Raw genomic sequence first — 27,488 nt, 5'->3', positions numbered from 1 at the left:
GACCAAGAGAATGAACAATCAAGTTGAAAAAAAATTCAAAAGATCTATGAAGGGATATAGCCATGACTAAAATGATTTATAACAAGAACACTTCCCATTTTCCACTAGATGGTTCAAATCCTATTGGCCATTGGAATGTTTAGAGACTTGTGTATATAAAACATTGCAGGAAATAATTTTAGAAAACTGGTTTAAAGAGAAATTATGAAATGATACATAGAAATGATTGGCAAGGAGATATTGACCAAGATCAGTGGGTGGACTGGGGAAGAAAGCTAACAGTTGGGCTGTGATTTATTCCCTCCTACTTTGGGAGTGCAGAGGCAATAACTAAAGTAGACCAGACCTCCTTGTAAATAAGCTAATAACATTCACAAATGGAAATATGTATACTGAGAGCTCTTTTAAATAAATGCATATTGGCAAGAAATGGCTTGTCTATCTGGCTCTCTTACGATAAATAAGCCCAGATTTTAGGGATTGATAGAACTTGGCCAGCTGGAGAGTGAAAGTTAGTCAAGCAGATGGAGTAAAAATACTAAAAGTCACCTTTATCTAACAGTAATTTTGTGGACACATGGTTAAGTGTTCATATTTTCACATCCCAATGGGGAGAAAGGAACACTTAAAAACTGCTTCTGATGGGTTTTGGCCCCTCCAGAATGATATGATAACAAACAAAGTTTGAAAACTTTGAATAGTTCCTAAAGTTTGGTGTTAGAGATGATCTATGGTTTATGTGAGTCTGTTTTGACAATTCAATCATTTTATGCTAGTGCACCAATGTTGGTTTAATGTTTAAAAAAATCAATGTAAATTAACACATTAATAAAATAATGAAGAAGGAAAATATGATCATTTCAGTAGCTGCAGGAGAAACTGACAAAATTCAACATATTTTCATAATAGAAATATGACTCAGAAATATTGAAATAGAAAGGGACTTTCTCAAGTCAGTGAATATTTTTAAAAAAATCTATACCTAACATTATACTAAATGGTGAAATAATGCATATTTTCCCCAAAGATCAGGATGTCTGATCCCACAACCTCTTTTCAACATTACACTAGATCTCATAGCTAGTGAATATAGTATGAGAGAAAAAATCATAAAGATTGGAAAGGATGGTTTTAAGTAGAAAATATAAAACTATTTACAACAAAATTACTATAACTAATAACACAGCACACAAAAACTAATTCAAAAAGGAACATAAACCCATATGTAAAAGATAATGACATAAAGGATACTATAAAAAATCATGAGGAAATATTTTCATGACCTGGAGATATGCAAATATTTCTTACATGGGGCAGGCACAAAAAAGCACTAACACAAAGGCAAATCAAACCAAATCAAACCAATAAACAAATATACTGATGAATCCAGCTCATTAAACAAAGTCATTAGGATTATAATGATAGGAATAAATATCAGATAGGAATAAAGAATATATGATGTATATCTGATACATTACTTGTATCCAGACTACATAAAGTAAAACACAACTGTTAAAAAAAATAAAAATAAAAATGCAATTTCAAAAAAGAATGGTGTAAGTTTTCTAATTCACAAAAATGATATACAAATGGCTAAAAAGCACATGGAAACACCATTAGTCCCCAGAGAAATGTAACTGAAAGCTTTAATGAGATATCACATATGAACTATCATAGCTGAAATCTTTAAAACCTCGCAACACTAATGTTTGTAATTGTGTCCCACTAATGGTCTGGGACCATTGTAACTTGCATGCATTTTATAAAGGTCTTTGAAGAAATATCTGACATTTTCATTTAAACTAAACATACACCAAACCTATGACCAAATTGTTTCAATTCTAGCTGTTCAGCAAAAATAAATGAAAACAAATGTCCATGAAAAGGAAATGAGAACATATGATCACAAAAATACATTCACAAGAAAGGTTTTAGCAGCTTTATTTATAATATATGCAGCCTGGAAATGCTCCAAATGCCCATTAATAGCAGACTGGATAAACACAATATTCATAATAGACACTTTATTCTACTAGTACTATTATTATTATTATCATCATTATTATTGTATCTGGGGCAGTCAAGGAGCAATGTTTATTTTACATGGTTTACCCTTTTACAAAGTTAACATATTATTATATGTGTAATTTATAAACAAAATACAACAGTTTTAAGAACAAATACAGTGATTTATTTCAAATGTTTATAAAAGTTTAAAGGAAGTTTTGGGCTCCACTATAATTTAGGAATTAATCTTGTTGAAAATTCAATTGATTTATGAACACCAATATATTCTTGCCTCTCTGGAAACTAGGACTATAAAGAAAAATGTGAGGTTAAAAATGCTCTCTATTCATGTTAATCTCATCTTCACTTAAATAATGTTATTTATTTAGATTTATTTAGAAGTGAAAATATATAAATGATATCGGAATAAATAAGATTTAATTTTAGGAGAGTCTGTATTGGAAAGAACAGAAAATGTAGAAATATTGTAAGGCATTCTGCAACAAGGTTGCTATAGATTACTCGGGCACAGCTGACTTCACGATGTTAAAGACATTTGCTTCGTGAAATTCTCCAAGGTTTATATTCACTCTATTAGAAAAACTTTGAAACCCAGTGCACATTTTCAGTGCCGTAGGTAAATTTCATTGTATCCGATATTAAAAATATACTCCAAAAGACACCAATACCAACAACAAAGTCAAAAGAAGCTAATACAAAATATTCAGTGTGCATTTTAGATATCGTTTCCAAAAGTTTCTATTTTATATTCAATTTCATGGAGGATGGTTTCCTTAGCAACTAACACTCGTGCCACATATTTCTTTAATAGAGCATTACTTTAAAAATAATGGTTAAGGTTTTTATGTGGCTGAAAATGTGAGATTTTTACCACTCGTTAAAGTTATTATCCATTATTTTTAAATATCATTGAGGTAATTACAATTTAACACCTGTGGGTACTTAAACCTAGTGTGGTGTATGCTGAAGAAACTTATCTCCTAAAATTGTCACCTTTAGGAAAAATGTAGAGAACTTGCTGAAATTATGAATGGAATTTTTTCTTTATTGTCCATATTCACAGCAAAATGTATTGTAAAGGAAATGAACCTGCTGCTACAGCAAGGCTTGAGTTATGATGATAAATAAGGCTCCCTGAAAAAGATGAACATTCTCATAAATACACCTTGACTGCACTAAAATATGTATTATCCTGCATCCTATTTAATAGAACTGGAGATAAAATGTATAGATATGTGTTTATATATATGCATACAAATCCACATAATGGTCATTTTATTTATTTTGGAAGTTGTTTGTATAATATATCACTTTGCATTTACTTACGTGCATAAATGTCTTCAGTGTCTTCAGTGTAAACTCTCTACATATACATACATTATATATATAATAAATCCTTGTCTTTTTTTTTTTTTTTTAGGTTTAATAATGGCATAGTGGTTATATAGGTATGGACGTCCAAAATAATATTTGTTCCCTCTCTCTCTCTCCTTATATATAATGTTACTTTGGACCTCCATGCCTATATAACCACTATGCTATTATTAAACCTAAAAAAAATTGACAAGGGTTATTATTACCATCAAATAATGTAAACATATTCAATTTTACTGGATTGTCTCAAAGTTGGCAGAATAGAACAACAGTTGGTTGTTCTATTCAGCATCTAAACAAGGTCCACAAATTGCATTTGGTTGTTATGTTTTATTTTATAATGCTCCTCACTTCCTTTTTTCACTCTCATCCTTTTTCACAGAACAGTTAGTAAAACTGGGTCATTTGTTCTCTAAAATGTCCTATATCCCAAATTTGGCTGATTGTTTCTTCATGGTATTACTGAACTTGTTCTTCTATCCTCCATATTTCCTATAAACTGGAAGTTAAAGCTGGAAGTTTGATTAAAGTTCAGCTTTTTTTTTAAGTGAAAAGCATTAATAGATGATGCTGATCCTTCTTATTGCATCATATCATAAGGTACATGGTATTTGGGGTCCCACTTTTGGTGATGCTAAGACTGAACAATGGGGTCAGTGGATCCCTCCATTATAATATTCTTCATTAATCTTTCACCTAAAAATTAAAATTGTGCATCACTTGCTCAATTGATGACCCATTGTCTCATTAGAGGTTGCAAAGGGGATTTTCAATTCCATTGACTGGAATTCTGTAAAGAAGGACCTTCTTTATCAGCCATTGATTTTCCTGGATATAGTTCCTACAGGAAAGGCAAGATTAGAAGTGTGTTTTTTTTTTTTTTTTTTTTTTAGGATTTTATTTATTTATTTGACAGAGAGAGACATAGTGAGAGAGGGAACACAAACAGGGGGGAGTGGGAGAGGGAGAAGCAGGCTTCCTGCCAAGCAGGGAGCCCAATGTGGGACTCGATCCCAGGACCCTGGGACCATGGCCTGAGCGGAAGGCAGACGCTTAACGACTGAGCCACCCAGGCACCCCAGAAGTGGTTTTTAAAGAAGATAGAAAAAGAATGTAAAAATTCACAAGAATAGGGGCGCCTGGGTGGCTCAGATGGTTAAGCGTCTGCCTTCGGCTCAGGTCATGATCCCAGGGTCCTGGGATCGAGCCCCACATCGGGCTCCTGGCTCAGCAGGGAGCCTGCTTCTCCCTCTCCCTCTCCCCCTCTCCCTGCTCATGCTCTCTCTCTCTCTCTGTATCTCTGTCTCAAATGAATAAATAAAATCTTTAAAAAAAAAAAAAAAAAAAAAAAATTCACAAGAATAGAGAAACAAAGATATAAAGGTGTAAATATGAAGAAATTTACCAAGAATCCCTAAGGGAATAGTAATCAGAAACTAATATGAGAATCCAGAGTACACATTTATTAATTTTTTGTGACAAAGTGATAAACAAAATGCAGTGAATGAAACAACCACATAACATCCTCATTGTTAATTAAGAAAAATTTTCTTAAGGACTCGATTATATATATTTTGTAAAATCTGTCATATTATGGTACTGAAATAGACAACACAGGTATAGACTCAGGTTCATATGAAAACAGTGGATGGCATTTCAAATCACTGAAGGAAAAAATAAGCAGAGAAAAGTGACATGAAAATGTCATCTTTCCTTTTACTACCTATATAAAAATATATACTCTTATATTGAGTATTTACACCATAACAAAAATAAAAAATAAAACAAAAAGAAATCACTAGCTATACAATGGGTAGACAAAAACATTATAATTTTGTGTTCAGCATTTTTCTAAATATACCATATAAATCAGACACCTTAAAATATGATTTATTGAACAGATATAATTATAAAACTGTGTAATATAAGATATACCATTAGTAATGATATGAAATACTTGAAAATGAATGGAAAAATAATGGCAAATGGCTTAGTTTCCCTTTTATTATTATTATTATTATTGTAAGTAGCTGGGCATGGAGCCCAACATAGGGCTTGAATTCATGACCCTGAGATCAAAACCTGAGCTGAGATCAAGAGTCAGATGCTTAACCAACTTAGCCACCCCAGGTGCCCCCTCTAGTCATTAAAACAAAAAATAATTTCATTGAAAATTGTCCAAAACTAGTATTAGGAACTAAGTCAAATCAAAAGAAGAAATGCAGGGGTGCCTGGGTGGCTCAGTTGATTAAGCGACCGACTCGATTTCGGCTCAGGTCATGATCTCAGGGTTCTGAGATCAAGCTCTGCATGGGGCTCTGTGCTCAGTGGGGAATCTGCTTGAGGATTTTCTCTCTCTCTCCCTCTTCCTCTGCCTCTCCCTTCCACGTGTTCTCTCTCCCTCTCTCAAATAAATAAACCTTAAAAAGATAAAAAAAGAAATGCAAATCATACCTATTAGAAAATATCCTTATTTACATTATTAATTACCACATAATACAAACGAGATGTTTTCTACTATAAGATAAACCAAAGTTTAAGATATTGAAAACCACCACTATTTTGGGGATTTATTAGAATATATATTCTTATGCATGCTTAGGTGTGTACATTTATCTTTTTTGAGCATCTCAGCCTTATCCTATACCATGGGAAGGTGAAAGCAATGATAATAATATCAACATTATCAATAATAATTACAAAGTATCAAAATAAACAACTATAATTTATTGAAGGCTTATGTACCACAGTTTTCCAAGGACTTCATCTTTCTCAACTCACTTAATATTCAGAAATACTTGATGAGGCAGATATTCTTATCATCTCCATTTCACAGACTAAGAATCTACGACACGAAGTGTTTAAACATGTTTTTCTAAGGTCACATAACTAGTAAATGACAGGAATGAGATTGTAATGCAAAGCAAGTTCTGCTAACCACTGTACCACACTGAGAGGATATAAAAGTGAGTTAGAAATGCATAACATCCCCAATGCTATCAAAGTAGAAATCAACCACAAGAAAAAATCTGGAAAGAATACACATATATAGAGGTTAAATAACATGCTAGCAAACAATGAATGGTTAAACCAAGAAATCAAAGATGAAATAATAAAATACATGGAGACAAATGAAAATGAAAACATAACAGTTCAAAATCACTGGGATGCAGCAAAAACTGTTGTAAGAGGGAAGTTTATAGCAGTACAGGCCTATCTCCAAGAAACAAGTAAAATCTCAAATAAACCTACCTTATACCTGAAGGAGCTAGAAAAAGAATAATAAACAAAATCCAAAACCAGTAGAGGAAGGAAATAGTAAAGACCAGAGCAGAAATAAACAATGTATAAACTAAAAAGAATAAAACAGATCAATAAAACCAGGAGCTGGTTCTTTGAAAAGATCAACAAAACTGATAAAACTTTAGCCAGATTCATCAAAAAAGAAAGAAAGAGTACTCAAATAAAATCAGAAATGGAAGAGGAGAAATAACAATAAACAGCACAGAAATACAAAAGATTGAAATAGAATATTATGAAAAATTATATGCCAACAAATAGGGCAACCTAGAAGAAAGGGATAAGTTCCAAGACACATACATCCCAAATTGAATCAGGAAGAAATAGAAAACTTGAATAGACTGATTACCAGCAATGAAATTGAATCAGTAATCAAAAAACCCCCAAAAAACGAAAGTCTGAGACCAGACAGCTTCACAGATGAATTCTATCATTGAAAGAACAGTTAATACCTATATTTCTCCAACTAGTTACAAAAATACAAGTGGAAGAAAGTTTCCAAATTTATTCTATGAGACCAGCACTATTAGCAAACTGAATCCAACAATGTATTAAAAAAATCATTCACCACAATCAAGTGGGATTTATTCCTGGGATGTGAGGGTGGTTCAATGTTAGCAAAACAATCAATGTGATACATCACATCAACAAAAGGAAGGATAAAAACCATATGATCATTTCAGTAGATGCAGAAAAAGCATTTGACAAAGTACAGCATCCATTCATGATGAAAAAGCCCAACAAAGTAGGGTTAGAGGGAACATACCTCAACATAATAAAGACCATACATGAAAAACCCACAGTCAACATCATACTCAATGGTGAAAAACTGAGAGCTTTTCCCCTAAGATCAGGAATAAGACAGGGATATCCACTCTCACCACTTTTATTCAACATAATACTAGAAGTCCTAGCCACAACTATCAGACAACAAAAAGAAATAAGAAGCATACAAATTGAAAAAGAAGAAGTAAAATTTTCACTATTTGGCAGATGACATGATACTATATATAGAAAACTCTAAAGACCCATCAAAAGACTTCTAGAACTGATAAATGAATTTGGTAAGTTTGCAGGATCCAAGATCAATATACAGATATGGTAGTTATATTTTTTAACTTTTTGAGGAACCTCCATACTGTTTTCCAGAGTGGCTGTACAAGCATAGGGAAAAAAAGGGAAAGAGAGGCAAACCAAGAAACAGACTCTTAACTACAGAGAATAAACTGATGGTTACCAGAGGGCAGGTGGTTCGGGGGATAGGTTAATAGGTGATGGGGATTAAGGAGTATACTTGTGATGAGCACGGGGTGTTGTATGCAAGTGTTGAAACACTAAATTGTAAACTTGAAACTAATATTACACTGTATGTTAACTAACTGGAATTTAAATAAAAACTTTTAAAAAGTCCATACTACCCAAAGCAATCTACAGATTTCATGTAATCCCTACCAAAATACCAACAGCATTTTTCACAAAACTAGAACAAATAATCCTAAAATTTGTATGGAACCACAAAAGATCCTGAATAGCCAAAGCAATCTTGAAAAAGAAGAAAACTGGAAATATCACAATCCCAGATATCAAGATATTCCACAAAGCAGTAGTAATTTAAAAAGTATGGTATTGACATAAAAATAGAAACACATCAATGGAAAAAAACAGAGAACAGGAAAATAAACCCATGACTATATAATAAGTTAATCTTTGACAAAAAAGGAAATAATATGCAATGGAGAAAAGACAGTCTCTTCAACAAATGGTGTTGGGAAAATTGGACAGCAAAATGCAAAAGACTGAAACTGGATCGCTTTCTTACACCATACACAAAAATAAGCTAAAGATATATTGAAGACCTAAATGTAAGACCTGAAACCATAAAAATCCTAGTAGAGAGCACAGGTAGTAATTTCTCTGACATTGGTCATAACATCATTTTCCTAGATAGTCTCTAAAGGCAAGGGAAACAAAAGCAAAAATAAACTATTGGGACTACATCAAAATAAAAAGCTTCTGCGCAGCAAAGGAAACAATCAACAAAACTAAAAGGCAACCTACAGAATGGGAGAAGACATTTGCAAATGATATATCTAATAAAGGGTTAATATCCAAAATATACAAAGAACTTCTAAAATTCAACACCCAAAAAACAAATAACCCAGTTAAAAAATGGGCAGAAGATATGAATAGACACTTTTCCAAAGAAGACATACAGATGGCCAAAAGACACATGAAAAGATGTTCAACATCACTGATCATCAGGGGAATACAAATCAAAACTATAAAGAGATATCACTTTACACCAGTCAGAATGGCTAGAATTAACAGCACAGGAAACAACAGGTGTTGGCAAGGATGTGGAGAAAGGGGAACCCTCCTACACTGCTGGTGGGAATGCAAACTGGTGCAGCCACTCTGGAAAACACTATGGAGTTTCTTCAAAAAGTTAAAAATAAAACTATCCTATGATCCAGCAATTGCACTACAAGGTATTTATCCAAAGGATACAAAAATACTAATTCAAAGGGATGCACACACCCTGATATTTATAGCAGCATTATCAGCAATAGCTAAACTAGGAGAACAGCCCAAATGTTCATCAACTAATGAATGAATGAAGAAGGGGTAGTATGTATATGTATATATATATCTCCAGTGGAATCTTACTCAACCATAAAAAAATGAAATCTTGCCATTTGTAACAATGTGGATAGAGCTAGAGAGTATTATGCTAGTGAAATGTCAGTCAGAGAAAGACAAGTACCATATGATTTCACTCATATGTAGAATTTAAGAAACAAAACAAAGAAACAAAGCAAAAAAGAAACAAACCCCCAAACAGACTTAACTATAGAGAACAAACTGATCATTACCAGAGGGGAGGTGGGTGAGGGGATGGGTGAAGTAGGTGAGGGGATTAAGAGTATACTTATCAATATGAGCACTGAATAATGTATAGAACTGTTGAATCACTATATTGTATATCTGCTACTAAACTAATACAACACTGTATATCATCTATCCCAGAAATAAAATTGAAAAAAAGAAAAAATGCAGAAGATTACCATATGTACAGTTATAGAGGTAGAACTATAGTGTATGTATGCATACAGAATATTTACCAAAGTTTCAAAAGTTATTATTTCTAGATATTTTAGGCTGAGTTTTTGACAGGAATTAGAATTCATCCCGAACATTTTAAATAAAGAGTCTTCATGGAGACACTTCCTACAAAGTCTGGGAATACATTGTCAGGGATCAAAACAAGGGATGGGAATATGCCTAGAAAACTACTGCAGTGGGAAACTATCACAGTCCTTTTGCTGAAGAAACAAGGATAGTAAATATTTTTACTGGAGCCCAGTGACTATTGATAACACAAAGATGGATACATTACTGAGAGAGACATGACACAGAAGGGAGAGCAGAAGAATTACTCCAGTTTCTGGCAGTTTTTCCTTCCTTTCTTCTTCTTTCTTTTTCTTTCTTCTTCTCCCCCTCCTCCTCTTCCCCCCTTCTTCCTCTCCTCCCTCATCCTCCTCCTCTTCCTTCTTCTTCTTCTTTCTTCTTCTTTTCTTCTTCTTCTTTTTCTTCTTCTTCTTCTTTTTCTTCTTCTTCTTCTTCTTCTTCTTCTTCTTCTTCTTCTTCTTCTTCTCCTTCTCCTTCTCCTTCTTCTTTTCTTCTTGCCTCCCTTTGTTGTAACATGGCCAGAAGTCCTCAGCAGTATTGGGATGGGTTGGGGGAAGGAGATGCTGCCAGCAGGGATTAGTCTTTCTGAGTACTGAACAGGGTGGATGTGGGCAGAAAACTGTGTCTGGGAGCTAGGTGGGAAAGGGTATCTCAAACAATGAATATCCAGCACATTAGTAATTAAAGAATTCCATTTTTAGAAATTTTCTTTTCTTAAATTATCTATTAGATATTTATTATAAAATTAAAATAAGTAACATTTAGCAACATTCTAAATCCATTAGAGCATAATGCCCAAAATGTGGAACTCTGTATAAATATACTGTAAAATCATTAAGTGACAACTTTGGATGTACTAGTTTCACTGATTTTTCTTAGACCCACTTTTGATGATAAGCAGCAGGATCTCATCTATTTACAGCATTACTGATAGCAGCAAGATTGGCCTCATTGATATTCTTAGATTGATTATGAATCTATGAATTAAAAGAATTTTTAAATAATTTTCAAGTTAATGGCAAGCATTTGGAGCCATCTCTTTATAAATTATGATGTTATTTTATTACCTAATGGATATAATTTCTAAGTTAAAATGACTTAATTATCATTTTCTCCATTACTAATAATACTCTTGTTTAACTTTATCTTTATAGTATTAGTTTCACTTTGTATCCATCTGTAATTACATTTCCTTTTTAAAAAAATTTTATCAAAGGTCTTAGAAATATGAATTATGTCTTTTTCTTAGGGATTCTCTTTTAGGAGTTATTTTAATTGATTGGTACCATTTTCCCAAATGAGGTGATTTATCATCTAAAATGTAGTAATCTATTTGGTTCAATATACACTTTTAATTATGGTTCATCTTTGGATTTCTTCCATTACAATCTAGAAAAGTAGAGGGTTATCTATTACTTGACTGTCATAAAAATATATTTGCATATATTACAATGGGTAAATTGAAGCATTAATCAAAACCATGATAGACTTTTTGTATTCAAAATTGGCTATAGAAGTAGCATAATAGCATTTTTTTTGCCTTAAAATGAATATCCCCTTATAATACACATAATATTGGTTCAATGCAAACAATGATTTTAATGAACAGTATAAAACTTAATTATTTCTGTGGATCTTCAAAAGAAAACAAATTATTACTTTGTAAGTCCTTATTGCTCTTTTAATTGGATATAAAATAGCTTAGGTTGAAAAAAATATTAGTCAAAATGCTTACATTATAACATAGCAACAATAATACTAGCAAATATTGACAATCATAAGAATTACCAGACAACACTGGATATTGAAATTATCACCAAAGATATTTAAATAAAAATGAAAAGGAAATCACACGAAGCAAGAAAATATTACTAAGGTGATTTAAGAATAAAGACCCTGGAGGAGGAGCAAGATGGCAGAGGAGTAGGAGACCTAAATTTCGTCTGGTCCCAGGAATTCAGCTAGATAGGGATCAAACCATTCTGAATACCTATGAACTCAACAAGAGATTGAAGAAAAGAATAGCACCTACTCTCTGAACAGAAAAGCGACCACTTTCTGGAAGGTAGGACATGTGGAGAAGTGAATCCGAGGCAATACTCAGGAAGATAGACCGTGGGGGGGGGAGCTTCTGTCAGCTGCTATGGGCAAGTGATAGAGCAGCAGAGCACAAAATTGGAACTTTTAGAAGTCTGCTCCGCTGAGGGATGTCGCTCCAGTGGCTAAACAGGCGGTGGAACCCTCCCTGAGACAGTGTGGTTTCAGGACCCTCAGGGTCACAGAGAGACCGGGGGTGCCCGAGTGCAGCAGAGCTCCCAGGTATCAGAGTGGGGAAGCTGGCTGCAGAGACGGAGCTGAGGAATAGGGTCTCAGCTCAGGGTTGCCATAAACTGTGATCCATGGCACAGTTGGGCCACTGGTCTTCGAGCAGGGACCCAACAAGTGGTAGATCTGGGGAGACTCCCGTTCCTCCCCTGGGAGGAGCAGTGCGGGAGCGCACCACAGGAATCTGCTGAGTTTGAGACTCCACACGGGGTCATATGCCAGAGATAGAAATGCTCGGTCACAGGCCAGGTGAGCACAGAGTGCATCTGGAGACCGGGGAGATGGGAGTGGTTGACTGCTTTTCTCAGAGGGCTCACTGAGGAGTGGAGCCACGAGCTTTCAGTTCCTCCAGGGCAGGGATTGAGCAGCTGCCATTTTCATTCTTGTCCTCCAAAGCTTTACAGAAAGTGTTCAGGGAACAAAAGCTACCAAGAGCAAATCTGAGCAGATTACTTAGTCTGGTCCCTGACAAGGGCAGTGTAATTCTGCCTCCGGCAAAAACACTTGAGGATCATTGCAACAGGCCCCTCCCCCAGAAGATCAGCAAGAACAACCAGCCAAGACCAAGTTTACCAATCAATGAGAATATCAGAAGTCCAGCACTAGGGGAATACAGCACATAGAATTCATGGCTTTTTTCCCCATGATTCTTTAGTCCTTCAAATTTAATTTTTTAAATTTTCTTTTTTTTCTTTTACTAATTTTTTTTTAAAGTTTTCTTTTTTCCTTTTTCAACCAACATCTTATCAATTCCTTTTTTAAAATCCTTTTTAATTTTCATTTTTAGAGTCATATACTATCCCTTCATTGTATTTAACCTTATATTTTGTGTATATATAAGTTTTTCTCTCTTTAAAATTCTGGGATACAGTTTCTTCTAACAGACCAAAATATACCCTAAATCTCTAGTGTATGGCTTTGTTCTAGTTTCCTGTCTGATCACATTCTCACCCTTTTTTGTTTCTTCTGTTTTGTTTTCTAATTTTTCTTCTTTCTTTTTTCAACCAACTTCTTATCAATTCCTTATATAAAATATTTTATAATTTTCATCTTTACAGTCATGTTTCATCCCTTCATCATATTTACCCTTATTATTGTGCATATATAAGTTTTTCTTTCTTTAAAATTTTGGGAGGCAATTTCTTCTAACAGACCAAAATACGCCCAAAATCTAGTGTGTGGCTCTGATCTATTCACCAGCCTGATAATGTTCCTTTTTTCTTTTCTTTCTTGCCCTTTCTTTTCCCCGGTTTCAGGTCTCTTCTGATTTGCTTAGGGGTCATTGTTACCCTTTTAGCATTTTGTTCTCTCATTCATCTATTCTTCTCTGAACAAATGACAAAATAGAAAAAACTCACTTCAAAAAAATGAACAAGAGGCAGTACTGATTGCCAGGGACTTAATCAATATGGATATTAGTAAGATATCAGAACTAGAGTACAGAATGATGATTATAAAGATACTAGCTGGGCTTGAAAAAAGCATGGAAGATACTAGAGAATCCCTTTCTGGAAAATTAAAGAACTAAAGTCTAAACAAGCTGAAATCAAAAAGGCTATTAAGGAGGTGCAATCAAAAATGGAGGCTCTAACTGCTAGGATAAATGAGGCAGAAGAAAGAATCAGTGATATAGAAGACCAAATGATGGAGAATAAAGAAGCTGAGAAAAAGAGAGATAAACAATTACTGGATCACGAGGGGAGAATTCGAGAGATAAGTGATACCATAAGACGAAACAATATTAGAATAATTGGGATCGGAGAAGAAGAAGAAAGAGAGAGAAAGGAAGAAGGTATATTGGAGCAAATTATAGTGGAGAATTTCCCCAATTTGGGGAAGGAAACAGGCGTCCAAGTCCAGGAGGCACAGAGAACCCCTTTCAAAATCAATAAAAATAGGTCAACACCCTGACATCAAATAGTAAAACTTACAAGTCTCAGAGACAAAGAGAAAATCCTGAAAGCAGCTCGGGACAAGAGATCTGTAACCTACAATGGTAGAGACATTAGACTGGCAGCAGGCCTATCCACAGAGACCTGGCAGGCCAGAAAGGACTGGCATGATATATTCAGAGCACTAATGAGAAAAATATGCAGCCAAGAATACTATATCCAGCTAGGCTGTCACTGAAAATAGAAAGAGAGATAAAAACTTTCCAGGACAAACAAAAACTACAAGAATTTGCAAACACCAAACCATCCCTACAAGAAATATTGAAAGGGGTCCTCTATGCAAAGAGAGAGCTTAAAAGTAACATAGACCAGAAAGGAATAGAGGCAATACATAGTAACAGTCACCTGACCGGCAATACAATGGCATTAAATTCATCTCTTTCAATAGTTACCCTGAATGCAAATGGGCTAAATGCCCCAATCAAAAGACACAGGGTATCAGATTAGATAAAAAAAAAAAAAAAGACCCATCGATATAATGTCTGCAAGAGACTCATTTTAGACACCTCCAGATTGAAAGTGAGTGGGTGGAAAACCATTTACCATGCTAATGGACACCAAAAGAAAGCTGGGGTGGCAATCCTTATATCAGACAAATTAGATTTTAAACCAAAGACTATAAAAAGAGATGAGGAAGGACACTATATCATACTTAAAGGGTCTATCCAACAAGAAGATCTAACAATTGTAAATATCTATGCCTCTAACATGGGAGCAACCAATTATATAAGCCAATTAATAAAAAATTCAAAGAAACACATCAACAACAATACAATAATAGTAGGGGACTTTAACACTCCCCTCACTGAAATGGACAGATCATCTAAGCAAAAGGTCAACAAAGAAATAAAGGCTTTAAATGACACACTGGACCAAATGAACTTCACAGATATATTCAGAACATTCCATGCCAAAGCAACAGAAGACACACTCTTCTCTAGTGCCCATGGAACATTCTCCAGAATAGATCACATCCTAGGTCAAAATCAGGTATCAACTGGTACCAAAAGCCTGGGATCATTCCCTATATATTTTTGGACCACAACGCTTTGAAACTAGAACTCAATCACAAGAGGAAATTTGGAAAGAACTCAAATACATAGAGGCTAAAGAGCATCCTACTAAAGAATGAATGGGTCAACCAGGAAATTAAAGAAGAATTTAAAAATTCATGGAAACAAATGAAAATGAAAACACAACTGTTCAAAATCTTTGGGATGCAGCAAAGGCAGTCCTAAGAGGAAAGTATATAGCAATACAAGCCTTTCTCAAGAAACAAGAAAGTCTCAAATACACAACCTAACCCTACACCTAAAGGAGCTGGAGAAAGAACAGCAAATAAAGCCTAGACCCAGCAGGAGAAGAGAAATAATAAAGATCAGAGCAGAAATCAATGAAATAGAAACCAAAAGAACAGTAGAACATATCAACGAAACTATGAGCTGGTTCTTTGAAAGAATTAATAAGATTGATAAACTCCTGGCCAGACTTATCAAAAAGAAAAGAGAAATGACCCAAGTAAAGAAAATCGTGAATGAAAGAGGAGAGATCACACCAACACCAAATACAATTATAAGAACATATTATGAGCAATTATATGCCAAAAATTAGACAATCTGGAAGAAATGGATGCATTCCCATTGAAGTATAAACTACCCAAACTGAACCAGGAAGAAATAGAAAACCTGAACAGACCCATAACCAGTAAGGAAATTGAAGCAGTAATCAAAAATATGCCAACAGGCGCGCCTGGGTGGCTCAGTCGTTAAGCATCTGCCTTTGGCTCGGGTCGTGATCCAGGGTCCTGGGATCGAGCCCCACATCCAGCTCCCTGCTCAGCGGGAAGCCTGCTTCTACCTCTCCCAATGCTCCTGCTTGGGTTCCCTTTCTCGCTGTGTCTTTCTCTGTCAAATAAATAAATAAAATCTTAAAAAAAAAAATCTCCCAACAAACAAGAGCCCAGGGCCAGATGGCTTCCCAAGGAAATTCTAAAACATTTAAAGAATTAATACCTATTCTTCTGAAACTGTTCCAAAAAATAGAAATGGAAGGAAAACTTCCAAACTCATTTTAGGAGGCCAGCACTACCTTGATCCCAAAACCAGACAAAGACCCCATCAAAAAGGAGAATTACAGACCAATATCTCTGATGAACATGGATGAAAAATTCTCACCAATAAACTAGCCAATAGGACCCAACAGTACATTAAAAGGATCATTCACCACGATCAAGTGGGATTTATTCCTGGGCTGCAAGGTTGGTTCAACATCCACAAATCAATCAATGTGGTATAATACATTAATAAAAGAAAGAAAAAGAACCATATGATCCTTTGAATAGATGCAGAAAAAGCATTTAACAAATACAGCATCCTTTCTTGATTAAAACTCTTCAGAGTATAGAGATAAAGGGTACATACCTCAATATCATAAAAGCCATCTATGAAAAACCCACAGCGAATATCATTCTCAATGGGGAAAACCTGAGAGCTTTTCCCCTAAGGTCAGGAACATGGCAGGGATGTCCACTCTGACCACTGCTATTCAACATAGTACTAGAAGTCCTAGACTCAGCAATCAGACAACAGAAATATATAAAATGCATCCAATTCGGTAAAGAAGAAGTCAAACTCTCACTCTTTGCAGATGATATGATACTTTATGTGGAAAGCCCAAAAGACTCCACCCCAAAACTCCTAGAACTCATACAGGAGTTCAATAAAGTGGCAGGATATAAAATCAATGCACAGAAATCAGTGGCATTTCTATACACCAACAAGACAGAAGAAAGAGAAATTAAGGAGTCAATCGCATTTACAACTGCACCCAAAACCATAAGATACCTAGGAATAAATCTAATCAAAGAGGCAAAGGATCTGTACTCAGAAAACTATAGAATACTCATGAAAAAAATTGAGGAAGACACAAAGAAATGGAGAAATGTTCCATGCTCATGGATTGGAAGAACAAATATTGTGAAGATGTCAGTGCTACCTAGAGCAATCTACACATTTAATGCAATCCCTATCAAAATACCATCCACTTTTTTCACAGAAATGGAACAAATAATCCTAAAATTTGTATGGAACCAGAAAAGACCCCGAATAGCCAGAGGAATGTTGAAAAAGAAAAGCAAAGCTGGCGGCATCACAATTCCGGACTTCCAGCTCTATTACAAAGCTGTCATCATCAAGACAATATGGTACCAGCACAAAAACAGACACATAGATCAATGGAACAGAATAGAGAGGCCAGAAATGGACCCTCAACTCTATGGTCAACTAATCTTAGACAATGCAGGAAAGAATTTCCAAAGGAAAAATGACAGTCTCTTCAGCAAATGGTGTTGGGAAAATTGGACAGCCACATGCAGAAGAATGAAACTGGACCATTTCCTTACACCACACATAAAAATAGACTCAAAATGGATGAAAGACTTCAATGTGAGACAGGAATCCATCAAAATCCTTGAGGAGAACACAGGCAGCAACGTCTTCAACCTCAGCTGCAGCAACTTCCTAAACACATCACCAAAGGCAAGGGAAGCAAGGGCAAAAAGGAACTATTGGGACTTCATCAAGATAAAAAGCTTTTGCACAGCAAAGGAAACAGTCAACAAAACCAAAAGACAACTGACAGAATGGGAGAAGATATTTGCAAATGACATATCAGATAAAGGGCTAGTATCCAAAATCTATAAAGAACTTATCAAACTCAACACCCAAAGAACAAATATTCCAATCAAGAAATGGGCAGAAGACATGAACAGATACTTCTGCAAAGAAGACAGCCAAATGGCCAATAGACACATGAAAAAGTGTTCAATATCGCTCGGCATCAGGGAAATCCAAATCAAAACCTCAATGAGATACCACCTCACACCAGTCAGAATGGCTAAAATTAACAAGTCAGGAAATGACAGATGTTGGCTAGGATGCAGAGAAAGGGGAACCCTCTTACACTGTAGGTGGGAATGCAAGCTGGTGCAGCCATTCTGGAAAACAGTATGGAGGTTCCTCAAAAAGGTGAAAATAGAGCTACCTTATGACCCACCAATTGTACTACTGGGTATTTACCCCAAAGATACAAATGTAGTGATCCAAAGGGGTACATGCACCCCAATGTTTATAGCAGCAATGTCCACAATAGCCAAACTATGGAACGAGCCAAGATGTCCATCAACAGACAAATGGGTAAAGAAGACATGGTATATATATACAATGGAATATTATACAGCCGTCAAAAAAAAAATCTTGCCATTTGCAACAATGTAGATAAAACTAGAGGGTATTATGCTAAGCAAAATAAGTCAGTCAGGGAAAGACAAATATCATATGATCTCACTGATATGAGGAATTTGAGAAACAAGACAGAGGATCATAGGGGAAGGGAGGAAAAAATGAAACAAGATAAAACCAGAGACAGAGATAAAGCATAAGAGACTCTTAATATCAGGAAACAAAGTGAGGGTTGCTGGAGTGGTATGGGGTGGGAGGGATGGGGTGGCTGGGTGATGGACATTGGGGAGGGTATGTGCTATGGTGAGCATGTGAATTTTGTAAGTGATGAATCACAGACCTGTACCCCTGAAACAAATAATACATTATATGTTAAAGAAAAAGAAGATAGTAGGAAGGGAAAAATGAAGGGGGGGAAATCGGAGGGGGAGATGAACCATGAGGGACTATGGACTCTGAGAAACAAACTGAGGGTTCTAGAGGGGAGGGGTGTGGGGGAATGTGTTAGCCTGGTGCTGGGTAGTAAGGAGGGCACGTTCTGCAGGGAGCACTGGGTGTTATATGCAAACAATGAATCATGGAACACTACATCTAAAACTAATGATGTAATGTATGGTGACTAACATAATAAAATTAAGAAAAAAGAGTATATTCAGACTAGTCAATAAAAGCCATTCACATATTTAAGTATCACCAAATTCTTAAGACAGAGCTACTATTTTCTGTAGGTGAGAAAGCCGAAGCTCATAGAAGCTACTTAACTTGCTGAAAATCAATTAGTATTAAAATCATTTATTATTACCGCAAATTAAATATTCTGTTTTCTACACTACCATACAATGCCACCAATGCAATGAAAAATGATATTCACAAGATTATTATCCGAAAGCATTATACATTCCTTTGTCAATAATACATATATGTTCAGTATTCCCCAAATCGTGGGCAGCAAAACTATAATAACATAAAATGTTTTAAAATAGCCAAACCCTCTATGATAAGACAATAGTTTAAAATAAGAACCATTAAATAAGAGAAATTACTTAAAACGTGGTCTACAATCAAGAACAAACTAAAATTATTTGACCTAGAACAGATCTCAGATAAATTCACCTAGCTCTAGAGCAGATATTTCCGATAGCAATGAGAAAATGAGTCCAGAATAACAGAGAGAACTGTTTAATATTATACAACTGGTTATTACAGAGTTTTTAATACAGCACAGGTATCCCAATTTCCAGTCTAGTCCCACTATATCATATAAAGCAATGAAAATATCAATGCCACTTTTACTACAAAATTAGAATTTTCAACTCTATTGCACCATTATTCCTGGAAGTGAGATGGCAAAATTTACTAAAAAGTATACACACACACACACTCACACACAAATAAATAAAAAGTATATACACACACAAATATATAAATGTATATTTATACATGTATACATGTATGTATGTATATGAATATATGTACAAAAAATAAAATAAAAACCTTGAATCATTTTTAAAAGAAATGACAGCAAAATATTTATGTGTGTGTGTGTCCCAAACCATATCATGTTTTTTTTTTTTTTTAAACCAATTATATGATTCTGCCAATAATTGTGTGAGCCAGGTAAAAAAGTGATTTTTTACTTTTTTCATGATAAAATATTTTAATTGCCAATGTATTTAGTTATCAATGTATCATTGGTAGCTATTTGGTGATTAATTTTTCCCCATGAGAAAATTTAAATAACATTTATTTTATTAAAATTCTGGACTACCTCCAGATAATATACTGAATTAGAAAATCAAAGAGGCACATGGTACTAAAAGTACATTGATGATTTCTGTTTAACTTCCACAAAGAGTTCTTAGGCCTTTTCCCAGCGTCTGTTATATTGCATGACTTCTATAAATTAATTTATTCAGGAAAGTCTTCACAGGATATTTTTTAAGCTAAATCTTAAAGCATCTATCAAAGCATGCTTAATAGCTCTGGCTTTGGAAGTCAGAAGAGTCATCAAAGCCCAATTTCAAAATGTGCTAAATATATAAGGATAATTCAATTTCTTAGACTTAGTAAGCCTCTGTTTACTCAGTTGCAAAAAGAATCTTACCTATGAGGCAGAGACTGTCAGATACTAATCAACCCTATTTCTTCCTCCTGTAAATACAGCTACACTATTTTTCAAACCTTCTTGCAGTTACATTTAGCACTGAATTGAGTTCTAGTCAATGGACAGTGAACTAAAGTGATGTGCAATATGTGTAAAACTTAGTCTCTCTCTCTCTCTCACACACACATACACACACACACGCACACCAAAAACCCATAGACAATCCTTCATGCTCTTTTTCATCTATGGGCTGGATGTCAGCATCCAGGGTAAACTTGAAATCCACTTATAAAGCATATATGGCTGACTCTTCATTCACATTTAACCCTGAATAACTGTGTGAACAATCACCTACATGTTCAACATATAGTCTCTGGACAGGAATTTTGAATCACTGATCTGTTTACAAGAGCAAGAAACACGTTTCTATTCTGTTTGAATTGCTATTTATTTTTGGTTGTTTTTGTTATCTCTGTTGTCCTACCTTAAGAAATGCAACCGATATGTTAAGGTTATTTTGAGGATTGAAGGAGAAAATACAAAGACTTTAGCACAGTAATTACACTAGATGTCAATAAATGATAACAGGGTGAGCAAGCACACACAAGACCTGTAGGTAAATAACCAAAATATCCACATCTGGACAGAAAAATTGTTCATCTGGATGAACAAATTAGAAAAGGTACGCTTCCTCCATACTGACCTAGTCTTTAGTTAATGTACTTGGTTCAGCAAAGGGCGCTAACTTTCCCCATTACACTTCCAACTGGTGTCTGTCTGAGGCACAAAAGCTGTACAATCATTTGGAGTTATTTTTTAAAGTTTTTATTTAAATTCCAGTTAGTTAACATACAGTGTAATATTAGTTTCAGGTGTACAATATTGGAGCTATTTTTAAATAGCATTTGAGGTAGGCTCGAGCATGAGAACAGTATTTGTAAAAGTGAGCTTTCTGAAAAAAGTGATAAAGTATCTGAGGTATGGTGCAAATGATGAAGGAAGATACTTAAGAAATGGATCAAATTGTGCGAGGAGATGACACAGAAAGGATATAAGACACTATACTAACATCCAAGCTATTAATAGTCTAGTGCTCAATGTAGCTTATAAGAGAACACGTTTGATGATTTAAGCAGGAATCGAACTACGAATAGAATGCACAAGAATCATTGTGGAGCTTGATAAAAATGGATTTTCTCCACACAAAGAGATCTTGTTATAAAAAGCACGTCAGGTGACACACGAATCTGTACATTTTACAAATATATCAGCTATATCTGGGGCTGGTGATTCTGGAACCACACTTGGAAAAAATCTTCTTAAAATTCTTTCCTCTGATTCTACCTATCACTAGGAAGCCATATGTTCAAGGAAGTAAATGATTTATCTAATATTTACTGTGTTTGCTATAATTTATATAAGATATCAGGGATCACAACTAGATCATGATTTTATATCCCAAGGAAATGTATATAACAGGAGAGTCAGACAATTATAAAAATTATAAGTATGTGATCTACTAAGAAATAAAATGAAGGCACAAATTAGTGAAGTAATTTGGAGGAGGAATGATTTAACTTTGCTTGAAATGGAGGGATAGTCAGGGAAAATTTCCCAGAGAAAAAGAAACTAGAAAACTGTTAAATGATAGAAATAAGAATCTGACATTTAGACAACAGGAGAAAAAGATTGGGGCAACAGAAAGAACTTAGGTAGAAAATGATAATGTAAAATGCTTGGTGTGTTCAGCAAGCTAAATGCAATCCAGTCCTGCTTGTGTTGCAACCACCAGGAGAGTAATGTGGACTATAGAAAAAATATATATATATTTTAAAAAGAACAATTTTTCTTCGTTTTTTAAAGATTTTATTTTTAAGTAATCTCTAACCCAATGTGAGGCTGGAACTTATAACCCTAAGATCCAGAGTTGCATGCTCTACCAAGTGAGCCAGGCAGGCACCCCAGGAACAGATTTTCTAATTGTAATTTGATTTCTTGAGAACACAGTATTGCACTGAAGAGATAATAGTAATAATAGTACCTTAGCACTTTTGCCATGAATGGATTCTCGTAACCAAGAGAAAAGTGTTTTTTTCCTATATTCTTCACTATTATATTGGTTGCATGGTGTCAAACACAGCAGTTTGACTTACATCATTTATGTCTCTTAAGTCACATATGCATATTCAGCATATAATTTTTAAGCCATGTCTTAATTTCCTTATCTGTAAAATGGAGGACAGTAATAGTTTAAACTTCATAGAACTATGATGAGGTTTAAGTGGGGAAAAAAAAAGTCATGAAATTTGATTGGCACCATGGCTGCCACCTAGTAAACACACCCTGATCATTTGTGTTTGTGATTGTTGTATAGCTGATTGAAAGCTGATACTAAGTATATGGACTCATAGAATGTTGGATCTCTGAAAGGTGGACATCATCTATTTTGGGAACAAATTATACCAATTTTCCACAATCTCTCGCATAAAGTGAAAGCAGAGGGAATACTTCTTAACTCATTCGATAAGACCTGTATTATCCTAATTACAAAAAGACAAACCATTATAAGAATGGAAAATTACAGACCAATATCTCTCATGACATAGATGTACAACAAAATATTAGCAAATCAAATTCAACAATGTATAAAAAAAATTATATACCATGACCAAGTGAAATTTATTCCAGGTATGCAAGACTGGTTCAACATTCAAAAGTAATTAATATAATCCATCACATCAACAGGCTAAAGAAAAAAAAATCTTATGATTATAACAATAGACGCCAAAAATGTATTTGACCTATTGGCTATAAAAACTCTCAGCAAAATAGGAATAGAAGGAAACTTCCTGAACTGGATAAAGGACTTCAACAAAAATCTACAAATAACATCATACTTAATGGTGAGGAATGACATACTTCCTTAGCAACATTAGAAACAAGGCAAGGAAGGATGTTCTCTTTCGCTATTCTTATTCAACACAGAAAGGCAATTCAAGAGAGAAAGGACAGTCTTCTCAACAAATGGTGCTGTATTAACTGGCATCCATATGCAAAATAATGAAAATAAACACAGATTTACACCCTTTACAAAAATTAACTCAAAATGAATAACAGACCTTAAAGTAAAATGTAAATTTATAAAACTTCTAGAAGATAACATAGGAGAAAATTGGTGCCCTTGGCTTTTGTGATGACTTCTTAACTATAACACTGAAAGCACTATTAATGAAAAAAAAATGTACAAGTTAGACTTCATTAAAATTAAAAACTCCTGCTCCATAAAAGACACTATTAAAAGAATAAAAAGGAAAGCCAAAACTTGGATAAAATCTGTGTAAAACAGATAATAAAGTACTAGTATCCTAAATATACAAAGAAATCTTAACATTAAAAAATAAGAAAACAAACAACCCAATTAAAAAATGGGCAAATAATTGAGCAGACACCTCATCAAAGAACACACACACACACACACACACACATACACACAGGATTTTTATGTCTTTTTGGAAAATGGTTCCCTTTACAATTTTGCAATGCTCCTCTTTATCCCTGACAATTTTCTTTGCTCTAAGGTCTCCTTTTTCTGAAAGTAATATAGCTAATCCAGTTTCCTTTTAGTGTTTGAACGGTATCTTTCTCTCCATTCATTTACTTTTAATGTACCCGTGTCTTTATATTAACCATGGATTTCTTGTAAACAACATATAGTTGTGTCATGTGTTTTTTGGTTTGTTTTTGTTTTTAATCTACTCTGATAGTACCTGTCTTTTAATTGGTATATTTAAACCATTGGTATTTAAAGTGATTTTTTATATGGTTGGAATAATATCTACTATACTTTTTACTGTTTTCTACTCATTTTTTTATTTTTTTGTCTTCCACTATTTTTATGCATTCTTTGTTTTTAATTAAGCATTTCCCTAAGTCCATTTTTCTCCTCTCTTAGCATACTGATTATACTTTATTTCTCTTTTTAGTGGCTGCCCTTAAATTTGCAATACGCATTTACAATTGATCCAAGTCCTCCTTCAAATAACACTGCAGGACTTCACAGGTGGTGCATATAATACTCTTATAAAAGAGTATTACTAATTCTTTACTCCTGCCTCTTATTGATTTTCATTTCACTTATTCATTAGTGATAATTACTGAATAAATTGTTGCTATTATTATTTTGAACAAAATGTTATTTGTTAGACCAAGAATAAACATGACAAAGATCTTACTTTATGCTCATTGCTTCCTTCTCTCTCTTCCCTTCTTTAGGTAGATCTGAGTTTCTGACTTATTTAACTCCGTTCTGAAAAACTTCTTTTAACACTTCTTGCAAGGCAGATCTATTGGCAGAAAATTCCCTCAAAAATTTTTTTTGGTCTAAGAAAGTCTTTATTTTTCTTTCGTTTATGGAAGAGAATATCACTGAATACAAAATTCTAGCTTGATGGTTTATTTCCTCCAACACTTTAAGTATTTCCACTGTCTTCTCTACATGGTTTCTGAAGAAAAGTTCCATATAATTCTTCTCCTTGTTCCTCTAAAGGTAAAGTGTTTTCTTTTTTTGACTTCCTTCTAGATTTTCTCCTTATCTTAGATTTTCCACAGTTTATGATATTATACACACACATGCACAGGGGGAGAGAGAAAAAGAGAGAGAGAGAGATTTATTTTAATATTTTAAAGAATAAGAATTTCCTCATGCAATTATAGGGGCTGATAACTTCAAAATCTGTAGAGCAGGCTGGAGGCTGGAAATTCAGGCAGAAGTTGATGTTTCATTGTTTCACTTTGATATCTCATTTTCACTGCAGTCTTGAGGAGAATTTCTATTTTGTGGGACACCTCAGTCTTTGCTCTCAAAGCCTTCAACTGAATGGATGAAGCCCACTCACTATAAGCAGAATAATCTACCATATTCAAAGTCTATTGAATTAAATTTTGATTATGTCTAAAAAAAATACCTTCACAGAAATATCTGTACTAGTGGTCCAGCGAACAACTGGGTTCCACAGGCTAGTCAAATTGACACGTAACATTAACCATCATACCTAAATTAGATATTTTTAATATTTTTTTCTGCTCAGTATTCTCTGAGCTTCCTGGATCTATGGTTTGCTGCTTATAACTAATTTTGGAAAATTTTCATTCAATTTTCTTCTAGTCCTTTATTTTTTTTTCTCTGTCTAGCAGGCTCATTACATATATGTTACACCTTTTTTAAGTGTCCCACATCTTTGGGATATTTTATTCCATCTTATTATTTTTTTCTTTTCATTTCAGTTTTGGAAGTTTTTATTGATATTTCTTCAAGTTCACTTATTCTTTCTTTGGCCACATCCTACTAATGATGAGTCCATTAAAGACATTTTTCATTTATATTATGTATTTAAAAATAGCTACTTTCCCTTTCACTCTGCTAGGAAGTGGAAACATAGGGTATTTTTCTCAGATCTACACTGTGAGAATCTGGTAGGGCTACTGGAGGTACAACCACAAAGGTGTATGAGTGTGTGTGAACATGGTGGGGGGAAAAGACTGGCCTACTCTAGAAATTTTTAACTCTTAAATTTGTCCACACTTAGCCATCAACAATTTCATCAAATATAGTTTAAGTTTCCTATCCTGGTGGTAGTTCTTGCAAAGGTTTTTTCTTTTGGGCTTCTCCTCTGACAAGCTGTGATTTTCTGAATCCAACGGTCTGTCTCTCCAATTTTGGGGCTGTAGTTTGCTGGGTGACCTAATTTTCTACTGCATCTAAAAAAAAATTGTTGACTTTTAGTTTGTTCAGCTTTTTTCCTGTGATGGTGAGGAGTGATGGCTTCCAAGCTCCTTACATTCCACACTGGAAGTGGAAGTCTCACCTTTATTTTTAAATGAAATAAAAAAAAAAGCCTAACAAACAAATCAACAAACAAGAAATTTCTTTGGTTCCTTATTTACTCCAAACACTCTATTTTCTATATATATTCTCTCCTCTCACCCATCATCCTCAGCCTGTCATCTGCTTCCATATGGCTTCAATCTTCACCCAAGAGTTAAACTGCTCTCACCAAGGTAACACTTTCCTAATTGTAAAACCTAATGGAAACTTTTTTTTAGGTCTTATATTAATTAGTATTTCTATACAACTTAAAAATATGGACTATTTTCTTACAGTGAACTTCTCTTGAATTCCAGAATACTATTTATATTTCTTTTTCTCTGGTTACTTCTCTTGATCCCTTTTATTGAGTTTTGGTTTTAGTTTGCTTTTTCTCCCTAATTTGTCACCAGTCCTGAGGACTTTAAGACTTTTTCTCTTTTTATTTTGTACATTTCCTGTAGGTGACCTCACCACTTCCTAAAAAATTATTTACTATAACAGCTTCCCCCAAATACGTATCAGTTCTTCCACGTTATTTTTTACTTCAAATAATGACATCCCCAGTCACCAATTGCCCTGGTTGAGAATCAGAAATTCATTCATTCTTTTCAAGGGTGTATATATATATACACACACATATTATATTTATTTATATCATAAAAATTCAGTCCCCTTAGCATGTTACAATGCATAAAATATGCAAGAATGCTATAATATATTCAAGTTTTTGATCATTAAATTCACATAAGTACTTCAGATGCTCTAAATAATGTGCATCCATAGGCACAAATTTCATTTCTTCCCTACATTTATCATTATGGACTTACTGTTAATAATTTACTTAAATATTAGCATATAGATGCAAAGGATAGATAAACAAAAAATAAAATTCAAAGAAAACGAATAACAGAACCACATAAATAAAGCTTTTAATGTTAAGCCAAATCCCTATTATAATAAATCAAAAATCATGCACATGTTCCTCTTGATATAGACTTTTTTAAAGAAGAAAAGCCCAATTTTTGCTTGGCAGATACAATTCAAATATTAAAACCCAGTCTAGTTTTCCGTAGAGAAAAACTTTGTATAAATGTGAGAGATGTTTTTGCACA

The 27,488-nt window shown here is 34.3% G+C and overlaps 2 long non-coding RNA genes across 3 annotated transcripts in view; one reads left to right on the top strand and one right to left on the bottom strand.

Annotated features, from left to right (window-relative positions):
• The window catches only part of LOC144382505 (uncharacterized), a 145,243-nt gene that overhangs the window by 117,060 nt on the left and 695 nt on the right, over positions 1 to 27,488 (bottom strand). The gene's annotated exons all lie outside the window — the stretch shown is intronic.
• Positions 24,811 to 27,488, top strand: part of LOC118530783 (uncharacterized) — a 122,347-nt gene continuing 119,669 nt past the window's right edge. For both annotated transcript variants that reach the window (XR_013449509.1, XR_004914802.2), the window contains exon 1: positions 24,811 to 25,056. This is a non-coding gene — a long non-coding RNA (uncharacterized LOC118530783). The remainder of the gene's footprint in view (positions 25,057 to 27,488) is intronic.

Source organism: Halichoerus grypus, chromosome 7 (genome assembly GCF_964656455.1).
Source record: "Halichoerus grypus chromosome 7, mHalGry1.hap1.1, whole genome shotgun sequence".
Classification (NCBI taxonomy): Eukaryota; Metazoa; Chordata; class Mammalia; order Carnivora; family Phocidae; genus Halichoerus; species Halichoerus grypus.
Note: the sequence above shows the minus strand (reverse complement) of the source record. Positions and strands in the feature narration are given on the sequence as shown.